A 20,401-nucleotide genomic window follows, 5' to 3' on the forward strand; every position below is an offset into this window, starting at 1 on the left:
AAATTATTGATACTGCCTATTGGAGTACTACAATTCCAAGGAACTCATTACTAAACTTCAAGACCTGGGAGTCAACACCTTTCTCAGCATCTGGAATCCTCAACTTGCTGACCAACAGACTGTAATCAGTAAGAATAGGCAGCAATACCTCTGCCACGATTATTTTCAACACTGGTGCTCCACAAGGTTACGTACTCAGACCCCTATTAACTCCCTGTACACTCGTGGCTGCATGCCCAGACTGTGCTCCAACTCCATCTACAAGGTGAGACTGCAGGTTTTCACAAATAAGTGTTTTACGTTTAAGAAAAACCATAGCGAGTCATTTATTGTACTCCAAACACTGAACACAAAGCATAGTAAAAGAACTTCACGTAATTATGTTGTCACATCAGACCAGCCTGTGAAAGTGAAGTCATCTCAATGTCAGTGGTTGTGAGTTATATACATTTCCACCAGTTACATTAGCCTACACAGGCGTCCCCAGAATTCACTACAGCTGACATTGTGAGCCTCTCCAGAGCTCAGACAAGTTGCCCAGCTCAAGTCCCATGTTCCATGGGTGCAGGAACAGCTGGTCCAGAGGATGCACTCATGGTCCTGTCATGATGGCAGGGCATGGTAGCAGAATCTTCCAAAGTTTGGTAGGTCAGTTTAAAGCAATCTACTGACTGCTTTACAAGTCTTTTCTCTCTGTTCCAAAAGGTGGAATGGGCCATCGATCAGGGGCTTAAGGGGATGTTAGTGTGCACCATGGTGGACAACGTCAAACGAGGTGGAATATAGGTCAACAGGAACCAAAGAGTGCTTTACGCCAAGATGGGAGGTAGGAATGGGTGCAAAGCAACTGAATTTATTAAGGAGGGTGGAACGCTGTTGAGAGGCTGACCAGGCAGTTGTGGTATCAGGAATAAAATGACCTGGCACTCGTAACAGCTGCCTGTATACCAACTCAGCCATGATCGACTGCAGGTTCTCTTTTGGAGCTCTAAGCCCCAGGACGCATGGAAAATGACCATGCCAATGCTCATCTGTCAGGGAAGCTCTCAGCTTTAAGGAAGTGTGAACCTGTTCACATAGTCCATTGGACTGTGGGTAATACACCATGGTGTGATGTAGCCTAACACTGAGGTTCTGGGCCGTCACAGCCCAGAGGTCTGAAATGAATCCCGGACCGCGGTCAGAGGATGTATCTGATGGGGTGCCAAACCGAGCAACCCCGGTGCTGATGAATGCCCGATCCACATCTGCGGTCATCGTTGATGCTAGAGGGAGGGCCACTGGCCACCTGACGGTATGGTACACCATGGTAAGGAGGTGCATGAAACCACAGGGGCTGGGGGTAGCGGGAGGAAGAGGACCGACAAGGTCCACGTTGACATGGTCAAACCGTTGCTCCTTAAAAGGTACCAATGGTGCCTGAACATGATTAACTTTTGCCAGCTGGCACTCCACACACGCTGCACTCCAATCATGCAGGTCTTTTCTAAGACCATGCCACACAAACTTTAGTGCAACTAGTTTCTGTGAGGCCTTTCAGCCCAGGTGCAAGAAGACATGTATGGAGTCAAAAACAGTCTGCCTCCAGTATGCGGGCACTATAGGGTGTGAGCGATGGGTTGAGACATCGAACAGGAAAGAAACCCCAGCTTCCCTGAACTTAATATCAGCCAATCGCAGGCCATGACTGCTAATCTGTAAGCTTGGACCTCCAGGTCAGTAGCTTGGTTGGCTGCCATGCTGGTATAGTCAACCCCTGTATGTATGACCTCAACAGCTGGTCATGAGAGGCAATCAGCCACAGCGTTATTTTCCCCTTGATATGTTGCATATCAGTTGTGAACTCAGATATGAACACCAGGGGACGTTGTTGTCGCGCAGACTAAGGATCTGATAAATTTGGCCATCACGTACACAAAGGGTTGTCGTCAACAAGGGCTGAGAAATGGCAACCCTCTAGAAGAAAATGAAAATGTTGGACAGCTGGATAGAAACCGAGAAGCTCATGGTCAAATGTGCTGTACTTCCATTCCGAGGGACGGAGCTGCCGGCTGAAGACTGTGAATGGCCGTATGGCAACCACCATCAGACTTGGGGACCGTATGGAGGGGCAAAGCCCAGGGGCTATCCGACCTGTGTCCAATGCCAAGTCTTTCCATGTTGGCAAATTCAGCCTTCACAGTCACCAGCTTTTCAGGGTCCAATCTACCCGCTCAGGCATGGACTGGTGGGCCAGTTGTGGGAATGTGGTACTCGACCCCATGTTTTGTGACTGTAGTGGAGAATGTAGGCTTGGTGAGGTTTGGGAATTCGCCCAGCAGTTGAGTAAACTCACATGAGGCTGCGCTTCTAGAGTTGTTATGGGGAACTTTCTGGGAGAGCAGGTTGACTACACAAAGTCCTTGACATCTACAATCCGGCAATTCTTAAGTTTGACTAATAGTCCTTGGGCACACAGGACATCGGCACCAAGCAGAGGTCTAGCCACTTTAGCCAGGATGATGTCCCATGCGTAATGTTGCCCACTGAAGCGTAGTGTCTCCTGCCATGTCCCGCAAGTCTGGATCCTGCTGCTGTTGATGGCTTCCAGTGAGGTTTCATCACTCTATGCCTTCTCATCGATAGGCGATGCTGGCAGCACACCCACATGAGCACCCGTGTCACACGGGAAGCGTGGCCCTGAAATGCTGTCTGCAATAAACAGTAGATGACCCTGGAAGCTGGAACCCACAGTATTCACAGATCTCTGATGTCCCGATGTGCTGGCACAGTCGAAACTGCAAGTTTGATTGGCACTTCCTGGCATTTGTCCCAAAGTGAGTGTGGTAAAAACACAGGCCCGGCATTGTGTGTTCCACAGCCGTAGACATCCTGGCATTGTAGGCCTTGCTGACCAGGTTTAATGAGGCAGGGAAAGCAGGAGGAATGATGCACCACTGTCTGGCTGAGTGTAGACTATCTGCTATTTTAGCAAGCTCCCTGTAGTCCATCACAGGTGCATTAGGGAGTGCTGTGCAAACATGATCAGGCATTTGCTGCATGAAGAATTTTTAAAAAATAAAACAAGGATGGTAATTTCTCAGGAGAGACGGCATGTGATCTGAAGGCCTAGCATCACTGAGGCCGGGTAAGGAGAGCAACTGTTTGGTGCACACAGACGCTGATAGCCCAGAAGTCCATAAAAGGAGAGTCTTCAGCAATCAGTATTGATTGTGTTCAGGCATGTGTTCTAGTAGACTCACCACTCTCAATGCTGTGGAACTGCTGAGCGACACTACCATGTAGTAAAATCTGGTGTTGTCCCCAGTGATTTCTCGCAGCGCAACTTGGGCCTCGACTTGTACGAACCAAACAATGGCATTTTGCTTCCAAAAATCTGGCAGTTTCAAAGCGACTGCAATGGCTGACATGTTCAATAATTCTGGAATCATTCTAGAGCATCGCAAATCACACAGCATGAGGCATTTTATGTTTATGAAAACCATAACAACTTGTTTATCATACCCCAAACATTGAACACAGAGCACAATAAAAGAACTTCAAGTAATTACATCATGTTAGACCAGTCTCTTAAAGTGAACCTCAGCTCAATATTGGTGGTTGGAAATTGTGTATGTTTCCAGCAATTACATTAAGCAAAAATATCACAGTGAGCCACATCTCGAATAGTGAAGAGTCAGAGTACAGTGAGGATACAGAGAGCTTAGTAATATGGTGTCATGACACCAGCCTTTCCCTCATTTCTTATCAATCTCTTTAATTTTATCAACCAATAAAAGAGTTTCCATCTTAGTATGTTTCCTCAAACCAACAGAATAAGAAATAATCTGTCCACGTATATACGCTTTAAAAGTGTCCTAAAGTGTTCCGCAGGAGATATCATCTGTAGAATTAGTTGAAAAGAAGAAGTCGACCTGCTCCTCCATAAATTTTATAAAGTCAGAGTCTTGCAATAAGGTAGAGTCAAATCACCATTGTCTGGCATTAGAAGCTGTATCCGTAAATTTCATAGAAAGTAATAATGGAGCATGATCAGAGATAGCTATAATATCATAGTTACAACCGATTACCAATGGAATAAAACAAGAGTCTACAAAAAAATAATCAATTCTCGAATAAGAGTGATAAACATGTGAGAAAAAAGAGAACTCTTTGTCTTTAGGATGCCGAAATCTCCAAATATCAAAAACTCCATTGTCAGTCAAAAAAGAGTTAATACAAGTGGCTGACTTATTAGGTAAAGTCTGAATAGATAAAGATTTATCCATCAAAGGATTTAAACAACAATTAAAGTCACCACCCATTATTAACTTATATTCGTTTAGATTGGGTAAAGAAGTAAATAAAGACTTAAAGTCAGGACAATCCACATTTGGAGCATAAACATTAACCAAAGCAACCTTTTTATTACAAAGTAAACCCATAATTAACAAAAATCTACCATTCGGATCTGAAAAAATATCATGTTGAACAAATGGAATAGAGGAGTCAATAAAAATTGAAACTCCTTTTACTTTAGCATTCGAATTTGCGTGATACTGTTGACCCCGCCAAAATCTAAAAAAACGAAATTTGTCCTCCTTCCTCACATGAGTTTCTTGTACAAAAATGATATGAGCATTAAGTCTTTGGAATACTTTGAAAATCTTCTTTCGTTTAATTGGATGATTTAAACCATTAGTATTCCAAGACACAAAATTAATGGTCTGAGCCATAATTCTAAAATCAACCCTTTGGTATAGAAAGGGTTAACCAACTTATAAACTCATGCACCCGGAAGAGGAACAAAAGTAAAGAGAAGATCCGGAAGTGACGACAACACAGACATATTTGAAGTTCAAAAACAGCCCAAATAAAAAAACTAACACAAACTGATGCAAAAAAAATAGAATTAGAAAACAAACCATCCCCCCACCCCCCAAGAAAAAGAGAAAAAGCCAAAATATGACTTAAAAAAGGAAAAAGTAAGACTAATCCTACCCCCATGTCAGCTGAACAACACTCCATATATAAAGGATATATATAAAAGAATCACCCCAACTTTAAAAATTAAAATTGCTATAATAAAAACCATATTTCTAAGTATAGTTAGTTGTAAAAAAAATAAGAATATATTCACTAAAAAAAATTATAAATCGGGCTCTAGCCCAGACAAAACAAAAAATATTTAAGCTATGATAAGCGATGCATTGTAGGAAGAAGACGAAAGAAAGAAAAAAAATAACGCCATCTTAAGCAAAACCAAAAATCTTTTTCAAAGAACCACCATCTTAATCAAAGAAAAATTCACCTTCAAAGAATTAAAAATATACCTTTGAAGGAACAAAGTTAATGGACAAGAATGTAGTATAATGGTTAAAGTGTATAAGGCAGAACAATTAATATGACGAAAACATGCTTTAACTTAAGTATAAAGAATAGGATGAACCTACACCAATAACCAGATGATAATTCTGGTTTAAGAGATCGAGAACCATCTTACACTATCAGAATCGTTCATTTATTAGAGACCGGTGTCTGTAGCAGTAGGGAAGTTCTCCTCCAGATATTTTCTCGCTTCTGAAGTTGAAAGAAAAACCTGTCGTGGAGCATTCGACAGAGATATTCGAAGCTTCGCAGGGTATAGGAGCGCAGGTTTCAGATTTTTCTCATAACATTCAGCCATCAACGGTTTAAAAAGAAGCCTTTTTTTTAAAAGGTCAGGGCTAAAGTCTTCAACCAGGCGGAAGCAGTATTCTTTGAATTTAATCATTCCTGCCCGACGAGCTGCACGTATAAGTTGTTCTTTGTCATGTACATAATGGAACCGAACAATTACCACCGAAGGTTTGTCTGTAGCACTCGGTGATCAATGCCGAATTCTATGTGCCCAATCCAATAAAGGAGGGTTATTCGGGAAAATCGTCGGAAACGCTTCTTTTAAAAGCTGAGCAAAATATTTCGAAGGGTCATCTTTTTCTATGCCGTCTGGAAGACCAAGTATACGTAGGTTCTGTCTTCTGGACCGATTCTCAAAATCGTCACTCTTGGCTTTAAGGGCTTCCATCAGCTTAATGGTCGAAATTAAATCCTGTTGCAGTTTTTCAATAGTCAAATCTCGCTTCCGAGCATCTTCTTGCAGAAACGTGATAAGAGCTTGTTGCTGTTTAATTACTGAATCCGTCTTAACCATGTACTCTTGAAAAGCCTTTATATCTTCTTTAAAAAAATTGTTGTAGTTCATCAAATTTTTTATCCAAAACCTCCATAAACAATTCATAAGTTAATTGAGTTTGTTGTGGCGGAGCCTGCTTCTTTCCGTTACTGTTCGGATTGCGTCCGGGATCCTGTCCCTTAGACCTGAGAGACATTTCTGTTTGCATATCTTCAAAAGTTCACAACAAACTCTTGGCAGTAAGTTCAAAAAAAAATTAACAAAGAAACTTTCGGTATAGGTAAAAATAAGCTGAATAAGGGTGATCAAAGGATAAAAAAAGGTAAAGGTTATGGAGCGAATCCAAAACAGTATTCACTCCATGAGCGTCTCCAGCTGACTCCAACAGCCTTTCCATCATGTCAGCAAAATACAAGAGCTTCAAGAAGGGAAATGATGCACATGCTCCTGTCTGCAACAATGGTGCAGAGGGCAAGAGGGTTAAAAGCTTTAAGTTCCTTTCAGCTCTTTCACCTCAGACGGTTGCGGAAGTTTGGTATGGACCCCCAAATCCCAAGAACTTTCTATAGGGGCTCGATTGAGAGCATCCTGACTGGCTGCATCACTGCCTGGTATGGGAACTATACTTCACTCAATTGCAGGACTCTGCAGAGAGTGGTGTGGAGAGCCCAGAGCATCTGTAGATGTGAATTTCCCACAATTCAGGACAGTTACAGTGACAGGTGTATAAAAGGGCCTAAAGGATCACTGGAGACCTGAGTCACCCCAACCGCAAACTGTTGTAATTGCTATCATCCAGGAAACGGTATCGCAGCATAAAAGCCAGGACCCAGGACAGCTTCTTCCACCAGGCCATCAGACTGATTAATTCATACTGACACAACTGTATTTTTATGTTATATTGATTGTTCTATTGTACATACTGTTATAAATTACTATAAATTGCACATTTAGACAGAGGTGTAACATAAAGATTTTTATTCCTCATATATATGAAGGATGCAAGTAATAAAGTCAACATAACACCTGGGAGTGTACATCACCAGTAACCTGCCCTGGTCCAGCCACATTGATGTCACAGCCAATAAAGTTCAGTAATGTCTCTACTTTCTCAGGAAGTTTAAAAATCTTGGCATATCCTGGTCAGCCCTTACCAATGTTTAATTGAAGCACTATAGAGAGCATCCCATCTGGAAACATCGTGGCCTGGTACGGCAACTGCTCTGCCTGTGACTGCAAGAAACTGCAGAGTGTGTGGACACAGCTCAGCACTTCACGGCAACCAGCCTCCCCTCCACAGATTCTGTCTAGACTTCTTGCTAACTCAGCAAAGTAGGCAGTGTAACCAAAAACCCCACCCACCCTGGACACTCTCTCTCATCAGGCAGGAGATACAAAAGCTTGAAAGCACGTATCAGCAGGCTGAAGGATAGCTTCTACTGAGCTCTTATACGACTATTGAATATTTCCCTCGTACAATAAGATGGGCTCTTAACCTCATATTAAACCTCGTTATGATTTTGCACCTTATTGTCTATCTGCACACCATTTTCTTTACAATTGTTGTATTTTATTCTAAACTGTTGTTATTTTACCTTGTACTACTTGCATGCTCTGTGTAATGCATTGATCTGTATGAGCCAGATGCAAGTCAAGCTTTTCACTGAAGCTCAGTGCCTGTGACAATAACGATAAACTAAACCAAAACCAGATAAAAACAATGATTCAATTGCCAGCTATTACGAAATACAATTAAACTCAAAACACCTCTTCATGGAAACATGGTTCACCCCCGCCATTTCAGACATGGTTTGATGGCTTCATCTATTCTCCACAGACAGGTTACTCGAATCTTTAGAAGTAGAGAAGTATGCTTTGTGGTTAACTCATTGAGGTGTGTAGACGTGATGGTTCTGTATCAGTCCTGCTTACTTGCTCTAGAATATGTAGAGGTCAAGTGTCATCCATTTTATCTGCTAAGGGGGTTTTCGGCCATCATCCTGGTAGCAGTGTACATTACACCTCAGGCCCATGTCAGAAGGCACTGGAGGTGCCGAGCACCGTGATCCTGAAGCAGTGCACCCAGATTCCTTCCCTATCATTGTGGCAGATTTCAACCAGGCCATCTTGAAGAAGTCACTGAACAACTACAATCAACATCACCTGTGGAACCAGAGGAGCCAACTCGCTTGACAAGTTATATCACTGTCAAGAATGCTTACCATGACTTCCCACGTCCACACTTTTGAAAGTCCGATCACCTTGCTGTACTTCTACTCTAGGCACATAGGCCACTAAAGACCACAGCACTAGTGGTGAGGACCAAAATATGGTCAAGGGAGGCTGGGCAGCACTTACAGGACTGCTTGGAGTCTGTGAACTGGACAATATTCAGGGATTCATCTGCGAATCTGAATGAATATGCCACAGTTATTACCAACATGTGTGGATGAGTGTGTGCCTTTGAGAACATATCCAAAACAAAAGCTGTCGATGAACTAGAAGATTCATAGTCTTCTGAGGGTTGGATCTGTGGAATTCAAGACCAGTGATCCAAAACTATACAAGAAGTCTCTGTACGACCTACGGAAGCCATTTTAAGAGCAAATAAGCAACTCCAATTGAAGTTAGAGACAGAATCAGACGTAGATCAGCTCCAGCAGGGTTTGCAGGTATGGGTAATTACTTCCTATGAGGCAAATCTACCATCATGAATGCCCATGATGCCTCACTCGCAGATGAGCTCAGTGCCGTTATGTACTTATGCTTTGAAAGGGAGAATAAAACTATACCTGTGTGAATCCCTGCAGCATCTGGTAACCCTGTAATCTGTCTTGGAGGCTATGTCAGAACATTTTTCATGAGATAAACCCTCACAAGGTGTCAAGTCCTGATAGTGTACTTGGTAGGGCACTGAAAAACTGTGCCAACAAACTGGCAGGAGTACTCAAGAACATTTTTAATCTCTCACTGCTGTATTTGGCCGTTCCCCACTTGCTTCAACAGGGCAACAATCATACCAGTGCTCAAGAAGAGCAGGGTGAGCTGCCTCAACAACCATCACCCAGTTGCACTCATCCCTACTGTGATGAAGTGCTTGTAGAGATGGGTCATGTCCAGAAACAACTCAGGTCTTAGCAAGGACTAGGGCCTGCTGCAAGTTGCCTATCGCCACAATAGATCTAAAGTGAATGCAATCTCATTGGCTCTCCACTCAGCCTTGGATCATCTGGACAATAGCAATACCGAGATCAGGCTGTTGTTTATTGATTACAGCCCAATGTTCAAACCTATCATATCCTCAGTACTAATCAACAAGCTTGAATTTTGTTCCTCTGTACCACTTGCTGCCAATCAACACTGGCAGACCTCAAGGATGCATGCTTGGCCCACTGCTGTACTCTCTCTACGCCCACATCTGTGTGGCTAGACACAGCTCAAATGCCATCTATAAATTTGCCGATGACACAACTGCCATTGGGAGAATTTCAGACGGTGATAAGGAGGCAATCAGCTGGTTAAGTGGTGTCACAAATAACAAGCTTGCACTCAACGTTAGTAAGACCACGGAATTGATTGTGGACATCAGGAAGGGGAAGTCGACGGAACACACACCAGTCCTCATCGAGGGATCAGCAGTGGAAAGGGTGAGCAGTTTCAAGTTCCTGAGTGTCAACACCTCTGAAGATCTATCCTGGGCCCAACCTATTGATGCAATTACAAAGAAAGCACAACAGAGGCTATACTTCCATTAGGAGTTGGAGGGTGGAGACTTGGTATGACATCAAAGACTCTCACAAATGTCTACAGCTGTACGATGGAGGGCATTCTGACTGGTTGGATCCCTGTCTAGTATGGAGGGGCTACTGCACAGGATCAGAAAAAGCTGCAGAATGCGACAAACTCAGCCACCTCCATGATAGGCACTAGTCTCCCCAGTACTGAGGACATCTTCAAAAGGTGATGCCTCTGAAAAGTGGCATTTGTCATGATGGATCCATCACCCTGGACATGCCCTCTTCTCATTGGTACCATTGAGTGGTACAGAAGCCTGAAAACACACACTCTACATTTTAGGAACAGCTTCTTCCCCACTGCCATCAGATTTCTGAAGGGACAATGAACCCATGTAGATTACCTCACTTACACTTCTCCTTTTTTGCTCTCATTTTTGCAGTATTTAATTAATTTACAGTACTGTGCAAAAGTCATAGCCCTAAAAAATTTTTCATATGGTTTCAGATGGTGTGGCCTCCACAGACCCCTAGTCTCAATATCAAGTTGTCTGGGATTACTTGGAGAGACTGAAGCAAGCGAGACAAACCGAAGTCTGCAGAAGAATGGTGGTAAGTCCCAAGTGCTTGGAACAACCTACCAGCTGATTTTCTTATAAAAATGCACGACTGTGCACCCAAGAGAATTGATGTAGTTTTAAAGGGAAAGGGCAGTCACATAACTATTGATTTGATTTAGTTTTTTACTGCTCTTCATAGTAAATTTTTTTATATTTAGAAACTTTTCATTTTATTATTTTTGTATCTTTACTTTATGGATTATTTTTTAAATGCCTAAGAGCTTTGCACAGTACTATGTACAATATACATACATGTATATATTTCTTATTGTAATTTATAAGTTCTTTTATTATGTATTCCACAAAACAACAAATTTCATGACATATGCCAGTGGTATTAAACCTGATTCTGATTCTTCCCCATTTCCGCCCATACATAGTGACACATTGAAATTGCTGAACCAAACATTACAAATATCTGAAGTGCAATATTTCTTACAGTGGAGTGGAAGACTGTCACAGCTACTCGCTGCTGGATTCTGATGTTTTAATCTAAGGTTCTTTTAGAAGTCAGGAAAGGAGTACTTCTTGCTTGCTTTTTATTAGGAGCTGATAAACCAAAGGGAACAGGAACAGAACAGTGACAGAGGTCTAGCAAGCAAAGAGAGGCAAAAGGAACAAAGGAAAATAGCACTTTGCACAGAGCAGCTATTTTTATACCATAGAGATAAGAATTCTATTCACAATTATAGATAATAATTAATGAGAAAGCACTAATTAAAGTAATGCAGAACAAAGAAGCTTCCAGTGCCTTTTCAGAATTATACTTTGTACAACCACTAGAGGTATATTAAACTGTAAATTGCATTCAAGAGCTACTTAAAATATAAGCAGATAAAGAATTGTTCTTTATAAAGAACTGCAAAGAAAATAACAATTACAACAGTCGATCCAGTGTTGTATGGGCCAGTCAGAGGTGTTCTCAATTCTGAGAGAGGTTTCTGGGTTTGACCAACTCCAGAAGCTTGAGTAAAAAAAAATTGCCTGACACTGCAATGTATTGCGAAGGTCAGTAGCCACAGCTCTCTTTGACAGAAAAGAGTTCTGCTGTTGACTTATGACACGACTTTCCTTCAATCAAAACAAGGTCATTCATCTTTCTGCAGTGCAAAATAGCTACAGTTTTTCTTCTCTGTAATGTTATCCATAGCAATATTTGAGATACATAAAACCAAAACCATCAGCACAAAGTGAGAAATAATAGGCTAATCATGTCACCCTGTAGCAGGACAAATGATGACTTTGCCAATGCAAGCATGCTTAAGAAGTGGATGCTCAACTTCACTGACGTCTCAACAGAAACCTTCAAAGGATTCCCAAGATGCTATGGCGAATGGTATTGAACAGGCCATTGACACTATGACATAATTTTATATTGTGGTCAAAGAGATTATTCCCTTTCCAATAAACTTTAGAATACCAACTCATCGACACTACATTACCATCCCTTTCCCAAACATTATTCCCTGAACTTGACCGTTTATCAGTGACAATCCCTCACTAACCTGCCCTCAGGTTAATTTTCTGCTTGAATGACGTCCAAATCAGCTGCCTGCAGGCCATTCTCAGCTATTATCAATGGTTAAGCAGGACATGATCAGTGGTGAAAATAAGGTAGTACGGGCCAGTACGTGTACCAGTGAGGAAGTAGTTAAAGCACTTTGTATGGGTGGGAAATATCGGCTATGTTTATCAGAATGACCATACTGTTATGACATTTCAAGTATGGTTATTGGTAGGAACACAGAGAAGCCTGTTTGCAAGTACAGTTTTATGGAGAGCACTTTTCATGTCAAAACTCTCAGATGATGTTCTGAGATGTTTTGAAATGACTGAAGATGAAATAAATCATTAAAAGTTCAATAAAACTAAAACCATGAATATTTACAGTCAATCAAGATCAAAACAATTAGAAACTTGAAAATAGAGCTAAACAATGAAAAAATTGATTTATCTTCCTCTTTACCTGACAGGCTGCAAGCCCACAACCCTCATTGCTCATTGATACTAATGGAATTTCAGATGCTGTGATACAAATCAAGGACTTGTTTCTATTTGAATGGTCGAACACTGAGGTTCAGAGCTGCCAGCTACAGCCAGAGCAACTGAGACCAACATCTCCTGGTTTGTCAACATGTCAAACTTGTCCAATAACAGAAATGTGAAATTGCTTGCAGCATTTTATCTTACTAATGGCAATCTAACAATGCATTCTTTTTAAGATCCGTGATCCAATAACAACAGGTAATGTGTTTGTATGTATTATTGCAAGGTTGATGGCAATCAGGTTTGGGGCTAAAAATGGCTCATGCTCTAGCAAAAGGCAACAAGTCGTCTCGTGTCAAAAGTTAAAGTCACTCCCTCCTTTTCTGCCTCTTATTGATCTGTCATTTTGATGCTTAGCCAGAAATAATAACAACCTTTACTGAAATAAAGTGAAGATTTTCCAGAATGATACCAGGACTTGAGGATGCAAATGCAAGAGATTCTGCAGATGCTGGAAATCTGGAGTAATGGACATTAAACACTGGAGGATCTCAGCAGATCAGGCAGCATCTATGGAGGGACATAAAGAGTCGATGTTTTGGGCTGAGATATTTATCAGGACTTGTTACACAAAACAGACATCTTTGGCTCAAACATAGATGGCAGAGGGATGAGGAGATAATGATGATAAAACAAACCTACAGAACTCTCTCTATTGGTTAATTGAAGGTGTGGAATGTTGAATTGCAAAGGGAAAATGCTGATGTTAACATGTAAAGACATCCATAATAAAGCCTGGAAATAATCTGTTTCTGATTGTCAGCCCAAAATTGTAATTTTGCCATTTAACTCACTAGTGCTGCCCTGAAGTAGTTGAAATATTTATTATTATTCAGTGAGGATGTCTTTTAAACTAATTTGGTGTTCTATTTTGTTCTGCTTTCTCCACCCTCGTGCATTGCCAATATTCCTCCTCCTTAACTAACAGAAAAATCACTAACACTTTGGACAGTGATATTCCTCTTACATAATGTTCTGAATGTTTGCTTCTTGATTCTCTTCACCAAGAGGGAAATCAAGGTGGGGTATGCATAGTAAGCTACATCTTCAGTCTCCCTTAACTGAGACAAGGCAGTGTAAAAAGAGGACATTTGTCTTACTGAGTCTGCAACAGTTTTTCTAAGAGACATTCCATTAGTACCACTCAGTGCTCTTCCCTAAAACTCTGTAATAAACTTCTTTAAGTATTCACCCAGCTCTCTCTTGTCAGCTACTGTACTATCCAGTCACTTCATTGCTCTGGCAGTGTATTCCGAATTCTAAGCGTTTACTGCATAAAAGTCTTTCTCCTCAAGTCATGTTGCCCTCTCATTAGGGATGCTTATCCGCTGCAGACAATGTCTCTCTGTTTTACTTATTTATCTAAACCCTTTCTTAACTGTGTACACCTGTCAAATATCTTCTCAGGATTTTCTTCTTTAGGAAAAAGTATCACAGATTAGAGAGCTTCCTCAGCTTCTCAGTCCATATATGTAATACATACATGTTCACAAAACAATTCCAGCAACTCTCTCTCTCTCTCTCCCATTTCTAGCATTTCACACCTCTCCTGATGTGGATGCATTTTTCAGATGGAGCCAAACTAGCCCGTTGCAATGATTTAGTACAAGACTTACTCTGTGACTTTGTTTATGGAGTTGTGCTGTTCTTATGCAGTCTCTATGCTTTGTTAACCTGTTCAGCCAGTACAAAAATGCACAAACATACACAATTATTCCCCGACTTGAAACATTTGCCATTAATTGTCCCTTCTCATTCTTCCAAACAAAACATATCCTCTTATACATTACTGCACAAAATTTCAACCACTGTCTGCCCATTCCACCAAGCTGTTTATATTCTTTTGAAATTTTAGTAATATTCACTTTTTTTCCTATACTCTGCATCAATTCAAAATTCTGAAGTATGTCCAGGGCTTACAAACAAGTGTTATTAATGCAAATCAAAGGTAGCACCAGTCTGTGAGAAATGCCATTGTTCACTCTCTGCTGTTCAAAAATATTCATCTTATGAAAATCATTATTCATCCATTCCTAAGCCAGTTTTCCAAGTGTACTACAGTCCCTTTTGTCCTATGATTCAACTTTTTGAACACTTTATCAAGCATATTAGTAAATTCAGTATGAATATCCTTGCTGTTATCTATGAATGCTATACATTAAAAACTCAAATCAATTTAGTCTCAAATACTAATACAAGTTTTCTATACTGGACCAAACTTGTCCAAGCATCTTAATTTTTTTCCTGGATTACTGTTTCAAAAGCTTTGATAACAAGGTTAGTACTAGTCCTGTTTCCAAAGCGGATTGAAAATATGTCAGAAGGATGTTCATAATTTCTAACCTTATTTTATGATGGATAATTACTGTCCAGGACCCAGCGGGCATTTTTGCTGTTTTGTATGTACATAATAAAGAACTGCAGTTCCCAGTGGGCAATGCATGGAGTTCACCCGGAACCAGAAACTACGAAGGTCGCCTGATTGCGCAGGCATGGTGTTGAGTGGTTCGGTGATAAAATGTTCTAACGTAGACCCATGCCAAGTTTGTCTTTATTAAGAATAAATATAGCATTTGCCAAGCTCAGCTTTCTAACAGAGTATCTGACTCTTCCAGGGGTCAAAGAGTTGCTTTTGCATAATTTAAACTCCCAACCAACATTCCTTGCTCAACTTCTTTGTGTGAACAAGAACAAGTTTTCAGTCCTTAATGTAAACTTCAAGAAATAATCAGTCTGAGGTTAAAAGAACAACTTTGCAAACAAACAGCAAAGCCTATAGAGGACAGGCTGCCTGGCTGCTCAAGAGGTGAAGTGTAAGACAATGGAATTGGGCCTGCATCAAACCAGACAACACTGGCTAAGTTATTTGATTCAAGGAAGCTTGCAGACCAGATTGAGACTCATTTAGCAGATTAAATAGCTGATCTATCTATCAATAGTTGGGAGATTTGTGTACTCACAGCATTAATTTTGGGTGTCTAGGATCTCTGTCCGCAAAAGCTTTTAGACTCCCTGTGAATTTCCCAGCAAAGGTATCTGAAAAACATCACGTGTGAAGTCACCAAGTTACAGAAGCCCTCCATTGATCATATCGATCAAGAATCTTGGCCCTAGCAGTCTCCGTGATACACAAGCCAGGGCAATATGATAGCAAGCTGTTACCCATGCAGTAGGCTCCCTCTCTCCACACAGCTGATGAATCCAAAGAAATTGAATTGACTTTATTTCTTATATCCTTCACATACATGAGGAGTAAAAATCTTTATGTTACATCTCCGTCTAAATGTGCAATTTATAGTAATTTGTAATAAATGGTATGTACAACAGAACAGCTAATATAGCATAGAAATACATTTGAATCAGCGTAAATTAATCAGTCTGATGGCCTGGTGGAAGAAGCTGTCCCGGAGCCCGTTGGTCCTGGCTTTTATGCTGCGGTACCGTTTCCCGGATGTTAGCAGCTGGAATAGTTTGTGGTTGGGGTGACTCGGGTCCCCAATGATCCTTCAGGCCCTTTTTATGCAACTATCACTGTACATGTCCTGAATTATGGGGAGTTCACATCTACAGATGCACTGGGCTGTTTGCGCAACTCTTTGCAGAGTCCTGCGATTAAGGGAAGCACAATTCCCATTCTAGGCAGTGATGCAGCCAGTCAGGATGCTGTCAGTTGTGCCTCTGTAGAAATTTCTTAGGATTTTGGGGGCCATACCAATCTTCAACCGTCTGAGGTGAAAGAGGCACTGTTATGTTTTTTTCATCACACAGCCACATGAAGACAACACATCTCATGTACAGACCACATGAGATCCTCAGTGATGTGTATGCCGAGGAACTTAAAGCTGTTCACCCTCGCAACCTCAAATCCATTGATGTTGATAGGGATTATAGACTGTCTTCATTCCTCCTGTAGTCCACAACCAGCTCCTTTGTTTTTATAACATTGAGGAAGAGGTTGCTTCCTTAACACCACTTCGTCAGGGTGGTGACTTCTTCTCTGTAGGCCACCTCATTATTATTTGAGATAATTAATGTAGTATCATCAGAAAATTTAATTAGCAGATTGGAGCTGTGGGTGGCGAGAGTAAAGGAGGGGGCTTAGGGCAGAGCCCTGAGGGGCACCTATGTTGAGGGTCAGAGGGGCAGACACCAATACAGTTTGGCACCAGTGGTGTTGTTGGAGTAACCAGTTAGCAATAAACTCAATGTCGGACTGCCTTAGGGACTCCAGCACCAGATTTTACCTCAGGATTTACTCCCGAAGCCTTCCACATGAGTGTGTATAGTCACAAAGCAGTGGAGGTTTGTGATCAGTTTTCCCTCTCCCAGATGAGCTGCCAAACCCCATCTGCCCAAAGTGACTGGTTTTCAGGCACCAGTAACCCACCTTTGCCCCTTCTCCTGTCAATAGAAGCAGTTCTTCTGGGCTTAGTAGCTAAGCCATATGTGAACACCAGGAGCTGAGCTTGGTTGGCAGAGGCTGTTTGAGATGCACGCCATTGGGACCATTTAACACAAAGTGGAAACTTATACCCACCATCACCCATGACTATGACAACCTAAAGGAACAAGTCACCAATGAGCAAATTAAAGACAGTATAAATATTAGAGCACAGACAAGCTAATTAGGCATGGTATAGGAACGATAAGAAGAATGATAGAAAGAAAGGGTGATTAGAATCTATAACTCTGCCTTCGATTTCTGCGACAGAAGACTCACTCGCCTGCAACTCATTGGTATGTCTTTTCAGCTTAAAGAAATTGTACATGTGTAATGGAAATCTTTTGAGATTTAGAAATCACATGTAATTTGGAAACCTTTTATAAGATTGAAATGTTGAGAGTTTTAAATGTGTTTTTAAAAATGTTATCAAAATATAAATGTCTGTCACTAAGAATAAATGAACTGTGTTTAAACTACTTCACTTGCTGGAAGTATCTCTGTCTTGGTGGGGAAATCATGGGCATTGGCAGCTGAATTCACCATGAAGATGAAACAGGGAAGTGATCTAGTTTTCAATGAATAGGTGGCTACAGTATAACCTCCCTTTAGTGAGGGTACCCATAGCTATCAATATCAGATCGGGCTTAAGATCTTCATTTGAGTTTGGAACTTTGTGGACAGCAAAAACAACACCATAACAACTTCCCTCAATAACCATGATGCATATAATTTATATCAGGTGAATTTTGAATTTTTATTATTGCTATTTTTCCTAATAGCTCCTTTACCTTTATCTCTTCCAGTATCCCAGCAAAATCTAGTTTCCTGTGGCTTTAGTAAAGTCCTATTTCTGTGTAAAGTACACGCTTAGTAACCCAGCAATGCCTGTCTCAACCAATAGACTTGCATTTTAGTAGGCAACCAATCCCACTACTTGTTTAACAGGCATCGTTAGACTAAAAAAAACTGTTAATCAAAAAAGGCTCCTTTGACAATGCAACGCTATCTTAGTATTATACTAGAAAAGTGAGCATAGAACCATTCAAGTATCAACAATGGAGATTGAATTCCAAGTTTGTTGCAGTGTGGGGAACTGCTTGCTATTCCTGACACTATCTGTTGTCTAAAAAAAATTCAGTTAGCTGCCATATCCCTCTCTTTCCACTAACATTTTTCCCCAGTCAATTATTTACATAACTCTCTTTTCAAAGTTACACTGATTCTGCGCCACCCTTCCAGGCAATTCTTTCAAGATCATAGCAAAGTATCTTTCCACTCACTGACAGACAGATAAAGATTATGCAAGTCTGCGGTGACTGTGAGTGGAATTTAGGAATGAAAACTGTGTGATTGTTACTTCTTCATTCAAGGATTTAAGTCATCTTTCAACCTCCATAATTTTGAGCTCACCTTTTTGTGCAATCATTCAGACTGTTGAAGAGACGTGTTTAATACCAAGGACTAGAAAAGAAAGTGCTTACCTGGTAGGGTGCACAACAATGGTTTTGCTGAATCACCTTGCTAAAGTGCGTGAAGAAACGTTGAGGAGGCTTGACCCAAAAGCAGAGCAGCAGCAGACAATTCAGCAGTGAACAGTAACTTTAATAATAGACCACAAACTAACAAGCCATCAGGGGCCACAAAGCAAGAAAGAACAGAAACTAAACACTACAGGCAACAAGGTAAACTTTAGGGTGGGAGAGCGAAAGCTAACAGTGACTGGCCAGTTCAATGAATGCACAAGGACCGTGGATAAGAACTGGGATTAAATAGGCTGCAGATAAATCCTATTAGCTGGGTGGAGACTGGGAGGCGCCTGTATGTGACAGGACCTTCTTATCCCCGACAGCCCAGGATGATCTGGCTAAGTCCGATGGAACTCATTGATAAGTGATGGATCCAAGATGTAACCTGACAGCACCCAAGATCTATCCTTCCATACAGGTATCCTCCCTGTACCATTCCCAGTTGACCAGGTACCGCACACCCCACCCACAGCAACACGAATCCATCAACTGTCAAACTGTGTACACAGGGCCATCTTCCACCTTCCTAGGTTCTGGAGATGCAGGCTCAGGTGGGTTTAGTGATCCATAGACAACCATCTTGAATTAGAATCAGAATCAGGTTTAATATTATTGGCATATGTCATGAAATTTGTCGTTTTGCAGAAGCAGTACATTGCAATATATAATAAGAATAACAAATGACAATAATTTATAGCGTATAACAAAAGAAAATTCTATTAAACATGTAGTGCAGAAAGGAGCTGGAAACAGCAACGTTCAGTTCTCTAGACGCTGCCTGACCGGTAGTTTCTCTAGCACTTTGTGTGTGTCACCCAGGTATTGCTATTGTCCAGGTGATCCCAGGATGAGTGGGAAGCCAGTGAAGCTGAATCTGCTATAGACCTGTTGTGGAGACAGGCAAATTGCAGTGGGTCCAGATCCCTGCATCACACACAAAATGCTGGGGAGTTCAGCATGCCAGGCAGCATCTATAGAAAGGAGTAAACAGTCGACATTTCAGGCCGAGATCCCTTATCAGGACTAGAGAAAAAAGATGAGAGGTCAGAGTTAGAAAGTGGGGGAGGGGAGGAAGAGATACAAGGTAGTAGGTGATAGATGAAACCAGGAGAGGGGAGGGGCGAATTAAAGAGCTGGGAAGTTGATTGGTGAAAGTGATACAGGACTGAAGAATGGGGAATCTGATTGGAGAGGCCAGAAAACCATGGAAGAAAGGGAAGGGGGAGGAGCATCAGAGGAAGACAATGGACAGGTAAGGAGATAAGATGAGAGAGGGAAATGGGAATAGGGAATGGTGAAGGGTGGGGCATTACTGTAAGTTCAAGAAATTGATGTTCATGCCACCAGGTTGGAGGCTACCCAGGCACAATATAAGGTGTTGCTCCTCCAACCTGAGTGTGGCCTCATCGTGACAGTAGAGAAGGCTATGGACTGGCATGTCGGAATGGGAATGGGAAGTGGAATTAAAATGGGTGGCCTCTGGGAGATCCCACTTTTTCTGGTGGATGGAGCATAGGTGCTCAGTGAAGCAGTCTCCCAATCTATGTCGTGTCATATCGATATACAAGAGGCCACATCGGGAGCACTGGATACAGTATATGACCCCAATAGACCCACAGGTGGAGTGTCGTCTCACCTGGAAGGACTGTTTAGGGCCCTGAATGGTAGTGAGGGAGGAGATGTAGGGGTAGGTATACCACTTGTTCTGCTGCAAGGTAAGTGCCAGGAGGGAGATCGGTGGAGAGGACAAATTGACAAGGGAGTTGAGTAGGGAACAATCCCAGTGGAAAGCAGAAAGTAGGGGTGTGGGGGAGGTAAAGCTGTGCTCGGTGGTGGGATCCCATTGGAGATGGCAGAAGTTACAGAGAATTATGTGC

General features: G+C 41.6%; 1 long non-coding RNA gene across 1 annotated transcript in view; it reads left to right on the top strand.

Annotated features, from left to right (window-relative positions):
* LOC132392862 (uncharacterized) overlaps nucleotides 1-17,455 on the top strand; it is a 35,629-nt gene extending 18,174 nt beyond the window's left edge. The window contains exons 2-3 of the long non-coding RNA XR_009511678.1: nucleotides 10,397-10,500; nucleotides 12,482-17,455. This is a non-coding gene — a long non-coding RNA (uncharacterized LOC132392862). The remainder of the gene's footprint in view (nucleotides 1-10,396; nucleotides 10,501-12,481) is intronic.
* Nucleotides 17,456-20,401: the final 2,946 nt, after the last annotated feature.

This window comes from Hypanus sabinus, chromosome 4 (genome assembly GCF_030144855.1).
Source record: "Hypanus sabinus isolate sHypSab1 chromosome 4, sHypSab1.hap1, whole genome shotgun sequence".
NCBI lineage: Eukaryota > Metazoa > Chordata > Chondrichthyes > Myliobatiformes > Dasyatidae > Hypanus > Hypanus sabinus.